Source organism: Anser cygnoides, chromosome 2 (assembly GCF_040182565.1).
Source record: "Anser cygnoides isolate HZ-2024a breed goose chromosome 2, Taihu_goose_T2T_genome, whole genome shotgun sequence".
NCBI classification, from domain to species: Eukaryota; Metazoa; Chordata; class Aves; order Anseriformes; family Anatidae; genus Anser; species Anser cygnoides.
In genome coordinates, this window is record NC_089874.1 from 71,898,532 (window position 1) to 71,911,663 (window position 13,132).

Below are 13,132 nucleotides of genomic sequence, written 5' to 3' on the forward strand. Positions count from 1 at the left end.
ACCAGAGCCTTCTGGGCTTTGTAATATAATAGCACCTCTTTATCACGTTGAATGGTTTATTGAAACCAGCTTGTACAGATGATTTAGCTTATCACAGTGAGGCCACTACTGCAGGGCTCCAATCTCTGCTTGGGGACTCTTCTGTAATTTTCAGTGTTCTCAATTTGGCCTGCAAGTGGGTTTGGTTTTCCGATTATTTTGTTGAGTTCTGTTTGTGTGTTTGTTTGTTTGGGGGGCGGGGGAGGGGGGGGGGGAGGAGGAGGGGAGGTTTCCTTTATTTCCTTTTAATGACATTATTTTTCATATAACTTCACTTATTATTTGCATTCTTTTCCCTCTTGATATATTCTTAAGATGAGCGCTGGTCCAGACAACATGCATTTTGTGAGCAGGTGAAGTCCACTTATTTTCACCTAAAGATAGGAATCTGTTTTGTCCAAGTCAGAAACATTTTCCAACTCTATGGCATGTAGAAATACTAGTATGAGAAATATTACTAGTACAAGTAGCCTCATACTTCTATAGAAGAGAACAGCCACAACAGAGGTCTGAGACCGCACGCAGACTGTGTCAGCTAACAAATATGCTGACTACAAAGTAGCACTTAGTACAAGTTAGGCACAGATAGCACAGGTCTTAGCATAAGTCTCTGAAATCTAACCAACTTTTTGCTGTGATGAAAGTAGATTAAATAAGATTATCCAACTGTTCCCCCCAAAAAACAAGCAGTTTTTGTGTGCTCAAAAAACTAGTCAAATTATGCAAACAGCTTGTTTATTGTCAAGAAGAACAAACATCTCCAGAAGTGTCTGGAACAAGCAGATTGTGGCTGTCACCAGTGGGGACAGTAACTCAGAAAATGAGAGCACAGTTTACGCAGACTAATCAGCAGTGAGGCATCCTCTACCCAATCTTATAACTAAGAACTAAGAGTACTCCTGCATCCTACAGTTTCCCAGTACCCCCCCAGAATGCCTCTGGGGAGGGAACACTACAGCCTTGCACCAGGACCATCTCCCCAGCCTCCGGGGAGGGAGGAGAACCCAAGGGTCCCCGCAGCCCTGCATGAGGACTATACGCAGCACTGCTGGAAACACTACACTCATTCATCTGACCTTGTCGGTAGGCCATGGCCTTTCTCCCTCATAACAAGAAGTTGTGTAAGGAACAACTACGCTGACACACACAGCTTCTCTCCTGGTCTCTCCTGGACTGTGGTATCTCTCCCAGAATAACAGGGACATTTTGTAAATCATAAAATTGCATGCATCTGTGATCAAAATGTCTTGGTATCCAAATCCACTTAACCTCCACACTGTCTTTTTGTCTTAAACCATAACACTTTAGAAGAAGAATGCACTCCTTCCAAGGCATTTCGCAGAATCTCTTCACATGATAATCTGCTGCTGATATCATATGATTTTTGTGTCTGAGCATATTAACTCTTATGTAAATGGAAAAAAAACCAGCTTACTTAGGAGTATTCAAAAGTATATTTCAACTTTTTACAGTTTTGTTATGATTATTCTTAAACATTAATGCATTGTAATTGCATTACAAATTAAATTTACCCTGAATGTATAAAGAACACCCCGTCAGTCTCAGTGTCTACCATTTTTCTTAAGTGAAAGACTTTCACAAACTTTAGCATACAGTTTAGGAGCTGGACTCTATGATCCTTGTGGGTCCTTTCCAACACAGGATATTCTGTGATTCTATAAGATTTGCACTAGTACAAACAAGATATTGACTCCACATGTCTTTTCACCCCTAACACAGTACAACTGCCTCTTTTACCTTGAGCCGTCCAGCAGATGAGATTTGGCTCATAATTTTATTTTCCCTTGAAAGCACTTGTTTAGCCCAGTACTCCATCTCTTCAATAATTTTGATGAGGGACAGGCACAAGATAGGAAATTTTTCTTCCTTTATCTAAAGGAATCCTTTGAAAAGATTTTTTTTAATGTCAATTTTGAGTTTCCTATTTTTCGACTCCATAAAGAGCATGTCCACCCTTAAGAAAATTTGACAGTAAAAAGTCTCAGGTCAAATCAAAAGGACTTGCTAAACATTTTTAGCAGTGGTTTCCAAAAGAAAGAAGAAGCAGGGAGGTAAAGAAAAGAAGCAGAAACAAATTGACTGTGACTTTCCAGAAGCACACTGAGGGACAAGAAACAAACTCCTTTAGAGGCACATAATGAAAAGACTAAAAGTAATAGTTACAAAGCTTAGTAATGAGGGAAAATCCAATTGGACATGAGAAAAAACAATAAGCAAGCTTAACATCGGAACAGGAACTTCCATTCTTGGGGATTTTCACATGCCTGGGTAAGTGCCTAAATATCCTAATCCTACTTTGAAAAGGGCAACCTTGAGCAGGAAGCAAGACTAGATGACTTCCAGAGGTTCCCTTCAATCTACATTTTTCTAGGATTTTTTATTCCATATCTACACATTCTTAGAGGAAAGATGACAAAAGGTACAAATGTACAGGCTCTTCTGTCACTGAGAAAACTGAAGAAAATCAGTCAAGAAGTCTAAACCTTCAAGAAAGTCAATTATTTCTATCTGGTGTACAGCAACTAAGTTTTGATGCAGTTCTATGAAAAGTCTGATCTACACTTGAGCAGGACGCTGCTCTGTAAATATCTTAGAAAACACAATAAAAGCATCTACTGAGATGGACATTCAGTAAATTTAGAAGATGGATAAAGTATCCATGTGATATGCATATTAAACCATTTCAACAACTGTCCCTTGTTATGAAAATATTGCCTTCACAGTATTGTGAAGGTCAATGAAGCTCACAGTGTCTGCTCTACAAGTACCAGTTGTGACCATTAGATACCCAGAGCAGAGCTAATCTAGCTTGAACTCAGGCCATTTTCTTCCACTACTTGACTTCTCTAGGTCAGAGGATGTGAATTGGCTTGGACTCCATCAAATCTGGGTAGTTTGTCTAATATGGACAAATTTCTTCTGGTGACATGCTGGTAATTGAGACCACCAAATACATCATTCTATTGAACTCCCGTCACATGTGAATCCAGGTTCACAGAATTACAAGGCAAAGACATAATTCCAGTTGACCACAGAGCCTCCAGTATGTAAATTAGATTTGGCTAGTTCTGCACAACAGAGCTATCAAGTGAACTGGTGAAACATACCATAAGAAACCAGATACAACAGCCTGAAGTAAACTACAGTTAGTTTGTCAAACATTATAAATACAGTTATGTTGACTTAAAAAAAATTATCCTTGCCAGTTAGTCCAATTTGGGGAATTACTTAGGAATGCTAGCTCATGGCTCAGAAAGTTTTGCTATAGTTACAACATATGGAATATATTAAATGAATATTCCCAAATTCTTGTGGGATTCATTTTTTATTAAAGGTCATGACAGGTTTTTTATTTTCTCTTACAGTTTTTTGTCTGTTACTAGTTATATCACTGTACACCAAGTGCAGACTGGGGTCCTGGAGAACTCTAACCCCTCATCCTAACCCACAACCCATCAAACACCACATCTTTTCCCAGTTCAACATTCATAACCCCACCAAAAACACAATTACATTCTTTGTGTTGATTTCTTTATCTCACAACTGAAGTGAATGAGTATGCAGAAAGAAGTACTTGCTGCAAAGAAAACATCACCAATTAAGCATTCATTTATTTAAATTCTTATTGGAAAAATTCTCCTGGACGGCTATAGATATGCAAAGTAAACTCCTGTAGTATTAGCACAATTGTCATGGGTCAGACCCTACATTTATCTATATCCACCTAGCTCTGTTGAATTCTACAGAAATTACTCTCCCTGAAGAGAGATTCCTACAATTTTAAGATACAGTCAAGATCACCAGAATATTTTGGATTATCAAAGAGCCTTCTGGCACATTTAAAATAAGAACAGCGATATTAGCTTCATCACCATCACTGAACTTGATAGTGGGAAATTATATCTAGAAGCTGGAACTGTATCAAAAGAAATTCCTGTATGCTCTTAAACCACTGTTAGTTTTTGCCCCAGAGACAGGATATACTTCAGTGATGTGTGAAGTAATCTCTCTATGCACTTTGTGGTTAGGTTTACAATTATCTTTGTCATTCTTCAAGATAAAACAGTATTAGCCAAAGAAAAGGGTTTATATTAGAGTAGGGTTGCTTTTGCGTGTTTTGTTTCGGTTTGGCGATTCTTTTTAATTTATTTTATTTTATTTTACTTTATTTTACTTTATTTTATTTTACTTTATTTTTTGTCATTTTTGTCTCCACCAGAATCAAGCCTTCATACATAAAAAGCCTTCTGCAGAGTTAGCTTTTTTTGAATAAAATACTCCTCATTCTATTACCCATCAATGACATGTAGACTCAGGTTTTAACCGAGTGTCGCAGAAATTTCTGAGTAAGGTTTGACTAGAGTGTCCTCTCTACACTTGCAATCCCAGCATTACAGGAGTCATCCTGGTAATTATTCAAAAATGGCAAATTTCCTAGTGAAAAAGTGTTGCAATGACACAACTGATAGATCACATAGAAATAAGCTAGCATCAATACATGATCAGTTTTCCTTTTATTTGGTTACATGTATTGTAATAAGGTATCCTCATGAGCACTCTGTAGTCATATTGTTTTTGAAGAACATATGCTGAAGAAACATTACCCAATGAGTCCTTTAGTAAACAATTTATTTTGGTTTGGTTTATGTTTTTCAGGAAGAGGTCTAAGCAAAATCCTATCACCTAAATCTTTTCCACTGAAATATTATTCATACTAGGAATTCGGTACATTCAGGGACCAGCACATCTACAACTGGTAAAATGTTTTCATACAACCAACAACAACATGCATGACTGAACAAGTGTTTAATGTTGTTAAATTTTATAGTAAAGCAACAAATTGTACAGATTTGTTAAGAATTCCTTCATCATATAAGAGTTAAATGTTTGGTTAATCCATATGCACTTTAATTACTAAATTAGAGCATGAGCTCTAACTTTTAGTCAATCATTCTCTTTGGAGTACAGCTGCCTGAGGGATTTCATAGAGACACAATAAATGGAGGCTTTTTCTCAGGGAACCTGGTAGCCCTCAAAAATTTGAGTCCATATTTGATCTGGAAGGTCCACAAAACCAGCATCAAATGTGGAGCACTAAGTGCAGCTATGTCTTGGAGGCATGCTCCTGCTGATGAGCATGAAGTCAGAGTATATTTCCACAGTTATTCTGATGGCTATCATCTCCACTGAATTCATTAAATCGTAAGTTGTCCCTAGCACTACAACACACAATATTGTAACCAGCCATGATGCAACAGAGATGATATAATGCATCGTCTACCTAAGCAATATTTTTCCAGCTGCTACTAACAATGACTTAGGTAAAGTTATTCTCTCCTATGGACAGGAACAGAGGTAATCATAGATGAGTTAACACCTAAAAATACCACAGTCACCAGTAGACATAATTCAAAAATTCATAAAATGTTAAATATTTTTAATCCCTGAAGAACTCATGTCCTTTTTCCATATATCTTATTTGAAAAATATTTGGCTCATTGTGTTCATGACAGTTCTTGACATTTTCTTCACCCCTTTTAGCCTGGCTATATTGTAAATAATCTTGGCTGATAAGTATTAGAAAATGTCATTTTTACCAGGGTCACTGAATATGAAGAGATAGAGCTTAAAAAATTGCAGTCTTTTCATATTTTTTCTAACTGTGTGTATACATACATCAACACTGTTACATCTCAGTTTCAGAAGAAAATACAGTTCGGAATCCCACTGGAAAACTGCCTTTAGATGTATCCTCACAACTTATGTCTTTGATATAGATACTAGTGACAAAAACAAAAGTAATGATGTTATCTACAGCAGAGAGTGAATAAACATGAAAGACTAAAAGGTTAAGTGTAAATTATGAGGACCTATTGATGACTGTCTCCTATGCCATAGTCAAAGTCAGCATTAAAATGAGCAACTCCTTTCAGATACTCCTTTGTAATTAAAGAGGAGTTTCTAAAGCGAGTTTCTAAAATGGAAGAACAGAATCTGTCAATAAAAAGGCAAGTCTCTGAGAGGACTTTGAAAGGATATTGAGCTGTTCATAGGATAGGTTCAAATGTATACTTTTTTAATATAACTAAACCACATAACTCTGAGTTCACAAGCTGACAAGACACAGCAGATACAGAGTAGTCAGACAATTTAAAGCTGTTCTGTGGACACTGATGTGTGCAGGTGAAGGAATGATTTAAGAGGAGCTAGGACAGAACTAGCTAATGAATTTTCCAGCAAAACTCTAACTCTCTCTTTAACTCTCTTTAATTGCAAAATGGCTTTTTTTTTTTTTTGGTAACAAAGTTTGTCTGAGGTTTTCCAGAGATTTACTTCATCGTCTCCTTCTCTTAAAAAGAGTTCTGTCAATTTTCCATTCCCAGTGAGGGACTGGAAAGGGTAGAGCACTGGAGTGTCTTGGGAACAGGTCACTATCACAGGAGCGGAAATGACGGACAGCCTTTTCTGTCCATCCTGGCCCAGGACCATTACGCATCCTCTTCTTACCTTCTTACCTTCCCTCCCTTCATTTCTGCTGTCAAAACTGCAGCAAGGGCAATAAAGTGCTCCACACCAACTTCAGCCTCCCCCAGGAAAATAAGTATTTGAAAAACAAACAAACAAAACAGTACCAATTGCCTAACTGCCTCAAGAGGGAAAGAAAGGAAAATTAGGCTATTGGCTTTTGTTGTTGTTGTTGTTGTAAGATGTTCCTTAAAACACTTCAGAAATGGCACTTAGGGGTGTGGCATAAAACCTTATTAGACAAGGAAATGAATGCCATAATCCTTTGAACACCACTTCTTGGAGACAAAACATTTAAAATTAAAATGCATTTCCTTTATAACTACTTCTTACCTGGCCTCACATACCAACAACTAGTGAGAAATTAAAGATTTATGTCTTTGGTTTTTGTTAATTAAAGCACAAAATAGAAGATTTCCATCTTTATTGATGACTTGAAAGAGAGTTCAGCCTAAATTGGAATTATCTAAGGACTGCAGGATTTGTCCCACTATGTTACCTGTAGTTACTCTTACGCTACATAAATAACATTATCCCTGAAGTAAATGAGATGTCAGCCTTTAGCTTGTTTCAACAGCCTATTCAGCCTACTGAAAACTCTGGGAATCTCCAGATTTTTAAACTATTTTAAAGTGGGTTTTGGCTGTTGGCCAAAGAGAAGAAGACTTAAGAAGAGGAGAGGGGTTCCTGGGGATTGTCAGATGACAGGTGTGCTTAAAATTTCTCCACTTTGCTGTAGCAACAGACACTTCCTCTCTCCCCTCCCCCCTCCCCCTTTTTTAACCTTATAATTATATCAAGCCTAGCATAAGAAAGGGGGAAAAAAAGAAGAAAGGGGGGAAAAAAAGAAGAAAGGGGGGAAAAAAAGAAGAAAAATGTAGTTCATTATAGGAATCTATTTGTTTTATCATAACTATTGTGCCTACGTAAGTGATGTAAGTGTTTGAGTATTTATCTTAAGGGGAAAGAAAAGCTTTATGGCTAGCTAAATACATTCTTAATGCAGGTTAAAGTACCTTCTGTCATGTTTTTAAGGTTTAACTTTAATGTGCAGCATTATTACTTTTTGTAAGAGAAATTAAATGTAATGTAGTGGAATGTAATGGCACATGATGTATCTAATCAAAGCTTAAGAGAGAGAATAATGCTTCATGGGTAAGAGATGCCACTCAAATTACAGTGTTTTGTATTCCTTTAAATGAATAGATGTTAAGATAATCACCATTTCATGCCTGATATTTTAGTAGTATTGTATTAACACTCACACATATGCAACTCACAGCTTTCGTTTTGTGGTTTTCTGGTGTTTTGTGTGTGTGTGTGTGTGTGTGTGTGTTCCAAGCTTTTGTTTGTTTGTTTGTTTGTTGTTTGTTTTGTAATGCTCTGAACTATGGAGAGAAAAAGTGAAAAAAAAACTGTGATTTTTAATGCTTACATTGGAAAATTTCTCTTCTATTTTTATTATTGAATCTATATAACTTTCTTCAACATAGCAGCTTCTAGATGCTGTATATTGCTTCCCCCTCAGTGACAACACGGAGATCCACTGAATGTCAATATTTTCAGTGATTTCACTGGAAACATCAGACTGATTGGGATCCTCTAGGCCGTCAACCCCATCTGCTAAGACAAAAAACTGAAACCAAGACACAGGCATTACAATAATGTTACCAAAAAAATTGTTACGTTAAATCATTACATAAGTTTTGGGTTTGCCACTCCTACCATTCCGATCAGAATGAAGTATTGAAGTTCCAGAACCTCATTTCTCAAAACAGAACAGAAAGTACCTACTAATTTCCACTCTAATAAATTTATGGTTGGTTTATACTTATTTATTCTTATGCCAACATTGCTCTTTTTTCTTACTGTATTTTACTGCAGTTTTTCTATCTCCGGAAATGATACCCCCCTTCTGCTCCTATCCCCCCCACCCCAGCTTCAGGGATAAAAAGGGTGATTGTGCAGTAAATTCTAGAGTTGAGCAGCAGAAGACTCATCCACTACTGAGACATCCATCTTTGTTTGGGATGGTGGAATGACAGTTTCAATTAAAAAGCTTGGTTGTAAACAAAATACAGATAAGTCCTTGTCTAAAAAAACCTCACATTTTACACTGACTATAATCCTTAAAATTTGCTAGATTCATATACTCATCTAAACTTGTTTCGTATTTGCGGTCTTTGTTTTGTTTTGTGTGCACTTTGTGTTGTGTTTTTTTTGTGTGTGTGTGTGTTTTTCTTTTTTGTTTTGTTTTTAAGCCAAACTTCTGTAACAGTTTATTAACCTTCAGATAATTTCTTTTTTAATAACATTTACCTATTTATCCATAGTTATTTTTATCCACACCTGCACTTACCCTCCACAAATTTAATTCCTTTCAGTTTGTCTACACAACTGTAAAACAAAGATGCAACTAAAATCTGGACTATGAATGTCTATGAGAGAAGAAGACAGACAGTTCTTGGGAAAAAAAAAAAAAATAGTGCTCCCCTTGCTCCCTTACTTCCCTTCAAGAGACCAGCACTTCCACTTCTTGTTCTATGTACCAGTTCTGCAGCGTCTGTGCAGTTCTTGTTCTAACAGCTACTCAGCATGGCTTATCCAGTGAACTAGGACTATTTCTATGCTTTTGACTTTCAGAGGAAATTTCTAGCTATCAGTAAGTAAAGATGAATAAAGAAGAAAGTGAGAAAGATCTTTCAAATACACCACAAAGCTAACAGAAGGAAAATCCCCAACCATTCCCATCTTCAGATGAGGTGTGGTTTAAGGAAGAAAAAAAAAAAGGAAAGGAAAAAAACTATAATCAAATTCAGAGTAGTTCTCATCAGCTAAAAATAGTTTAATAATAGAAAGATCTAAGGCCTGCATGTTCAGAAAAGCAGGAGACACAATATTCTAAATCAAAGACTGATTCCTTGGAGCACATATTTAAGTATTACCTTTAAACAGACTAAAAAGTAAGTTTCTTATTCCACCCCATTAAGAGATCCTCCTATTGGGCTGCCATCCAATTGCAATTGATACCCCTTAAAGTTCAATGACTTGACCTTCCTGACACAAAACTCTTTCTAGCAATTCTGTCTTGCTTAAGAAGCAGACAGATGAAAGAAACGGGGAGAAAAAAAAAACTAAAAAAAAGAGGTGGGAGGGAACTATGCACTAAGCATCAAATGTCACTTTATGGAATCTGGGGAAAGAGTGAAAAGTTTCCACCTCTTTCTCAAGTCTGCATTGCAGCTGGAATGAACAGGACCCACCACTTTCTTAGCATAGTTTGGGAGCTGATTGCTAATACTACCTGGAAGGTAGTTCTCAATCTACTTATGTGTACTTTACTTTAAAAAAAAAAAATTAAATTATGACTTCATTTTACAATCCAGAGTTGTGCATATATTTGTGGCTTTAAACAGCCTCTGTAACTTCTCTCTGAACACCTGTGAAGATCATTCAATCCATTCAGAACCCTCCAGTAATACTTAAAGGGACATGGAAACACATATTAAAATTTCAGAAAACAGAGAAACAAACAAAAGAAAAATAAAACTAAAGACTCATATACTGGCAATACCCCACAAACTGGAGCACCAGAAGTTGTTTTTCCCACTGTTTCGGATAATTATAAAACTATGCAATTCAAAGATTCTTATGCTTTCCTAAGAGACTACCTATCTCAATACTCCTCTCACAAGTGGATGTCTGCATGCACAAGCCTCTCATCTATTTTATCCCTCTCGTAAGTACAATCCAATAACTACCTAGTAACAGGCTACTGTTTGTCACCACACAGTCCAAACAAACAGCAAATAAAATTCAATAAATAGAATGAACCTTTTTACTGCTATACATATATTTGGCTACAAACAGCTTTTCCTCCTTATCCTAGTCACTTGGCTTCACCTTTCATAGGTGTAGGACTTTCCAATGTAAAAATCACTAGCAATTACATTTACATATTAGTATTTCCTACATATATATTTCAAAATGTCCAAATTCCATAAGTGCATCTATAAAGCAGACAAATAATATTGTCAGTTTTATTAAAAGGCAATGTGACATGTAAAACCAATTTATTCAATCCTTCATCAAGCCAAAATCGTAGGGAAGACAATGAGTGTTCAGTGCATCTTGTCACAACACGACTTGTCACAAAATACTAAGTATATCCACAACTGCTTACAAAGTCAGTGACAGCTGCATGATTCTATTTTGATTACTAACCTTTCCTCCAAAGAAGCCAAAAACAGTAGAAGGCCAGCACACATGCAGAAGCATGCATTTTACCTTACTGCCCTGAGTTGCACTGTACAGTTCCAAGTCCTTAAATCCCCTGGCAGGCCATTTGTATGGCAGAAAGCATGAATTTAACCCCGTAAGGTTTCTTACTTACTGTAGAGCTGCTGTTTTGAGCAATATTTAGGACACTGCGACAAGATGGATGTTCTACAATATTTGCAATGGGAAATGAATCTTATAGTCACTCTTAAATGACTGCAAGAAATACCTCTTGGGTTTTAAAATAAGAGGAAAAAAAGCATGTAACATGTCTCAGATGTAACATGTCTCTGTATAAACTTGCTATTTTTCCAGCATTCCTTATTATGAAATACAAAATTATTTTGATGAAAGGGCATAAGTTGTCCCTAACAAAGGTGAAAATCACAGAGGCATATTATTATTTACACAGCACGTACTACTAATTATGATTAGTAATTATGATTTTATTTGTATATATTTTTCGCTCTTGTAAATATTCAACAAATAAATTGCAGAAAAAAAAATCAAATAATATATTCCTTGAAATATCTGTGGAAATAGATTACAATATTTGCTATTTATGTTACATGGTTTTTCACCTAATTCACACATCATTTACTTCCCTTCCCTGATCATTTAAACATATAAAACCCCACAGGAAAACAGTCATTAAGGCAATAAAAAAAAAAAAAAAGTAATTTCTAACAAAATCCATGACCTTTTATAGATCCACACACAATGCCTAAATTTTGAAATACATAAATTAACAGATTCTCACTTGGACCTTTTTCCTGACAATATTTCTAAACTATTTCTTTGCTGTTGTGCTGTCTCAGCAAACAGTAACAGATTGGTAATTCTCTGGTCCCTCACTCCCTATTGTTTCTTTAACTTTTGACATGAGAATAGCCATCTGATAAAATGCGTTTAGAGAGCATCTCTTTTCAGAGATTAGAGAAAAGAATTATAACTGAATATATCACAGAAGAAAGATTTAAATTCTCACCATGCATCTGCTACAAGTGTAAAAAAGTATGACTGTTTTGTTAAAATACCATCAACATCATACACAGCAAAAATGTTTACTGTATATGGCAATCTGGTAAATCGAGCTTGCTCTCTTTTGCTCTGTCACATAAATTAAAAGTTCTTAATCTATTTTACACAGGCAGTCAGTTCAAGATAGGGTGGAATCCATCCCCATTTTAGGAAGCAACAACAAGCTGCAGCAGGGAAAGGGCATAATGAAGAATGGTAGGATAAAAAATGCGTACCTACAAGCTGCTGGAGAGATCTGCATCTTCCAGGAACTAGTAAACACCATGAGTTTCTTTCCAAAGCTGTTTCCTTCAAACACTACAAATTTGATGCAAGACAACCTTCAGAAACAGTTAAAAGGGAATTCAGGTTTCCGGGAAAGGGAAAGCCAGACAAGAACCATCTTTCTTTTAGGTTCAGTAAGGGTTGTTGATACCTGCACTAAGAACCCAAGCTGCTTTGCAGTGACAGCCCTACACGTTAAATAGATTAAAAATTAAACTGAGGTATTTCTTCTCCCAGAAACATCTTGTTTCTACCAGTCCAAAGACAGCAGCAACAAGCATGAAATGTGAATGCAATTTCCCTTGGGACTACATTTTATTACAAAAGACAGAGGCTAGATTCTCGACAGCTAACTAGGATCTCAAGACTTCAGATCTGCTTAGATGGTTTCAGATCTCGTTAGATGATACATTGCAGATGTAGAAAAGAATCTCCCATTCATTTTGTCACCTAATTCACAACAGAGCACAATTCCACCTCGTATTTGCAAGACTATCAAATGAATTCTTAAAGCAAAAAAAAAATCAAGAACCTGTTCACCATAAAACAAAACCAATGTAGTTCTTGGGAACCAAACAGTCACACATAGCCAACTACAATACGAGAGGTGACGGCTTGACTGCACTGAAATCAATAAGGTTCCCACTTAAGACAACATTTCAACTTACAGGAGACACCCATAGTTCTTGCCTGTTCACAGCAGACATAATTTGGTTAATGTAACAGAAGCCAGGGTGTAGCTAGGTTATCATCTGAAACAGGTTTAACACAGAGCCTATAATCAGCAGGATTGTTGGGAAAACAAATAGCCTTGAAGGGATAATCGTTATTTGGAAGTCAAGTTATGTAAAACATATTTCCCCCTGTGTTATTGCTTCAAGTTGTTTGATTGCACCTAGTATATGTAAAGAGTGGAAATTATAGAATCTTCACCCTGAGTGGTTTAGACTCTGTTGTTGTAATA

The 13,132-nt window shown here is 36.4% G+C and overlaps 1 long non-coding RNA gene across 1 annotated transcript; it reads right to left on the minus strand.

Annotated features, from left to right (window-relative positions):
* Positions 1 to 4,599: 4,599 nt before the first annotated feature.
* Positions 4,600 to 12,699, minus strand: LOC106034864 (uncharacterized). Its single transcript, XR_001206369.3, has 3 exons — positions 12,320 to 12,699; positions 12,120 to 12,201; positions 4,600 to 8,221 (listed from the first exon to the last, which is right to left on the minus strand). It is a non-coding gene; the product is annotated as an uncharacterized lncRNA (long non-coding RNA).
* Positions 12,700 to 13,132: the final 433 nt, after the last annotated feature.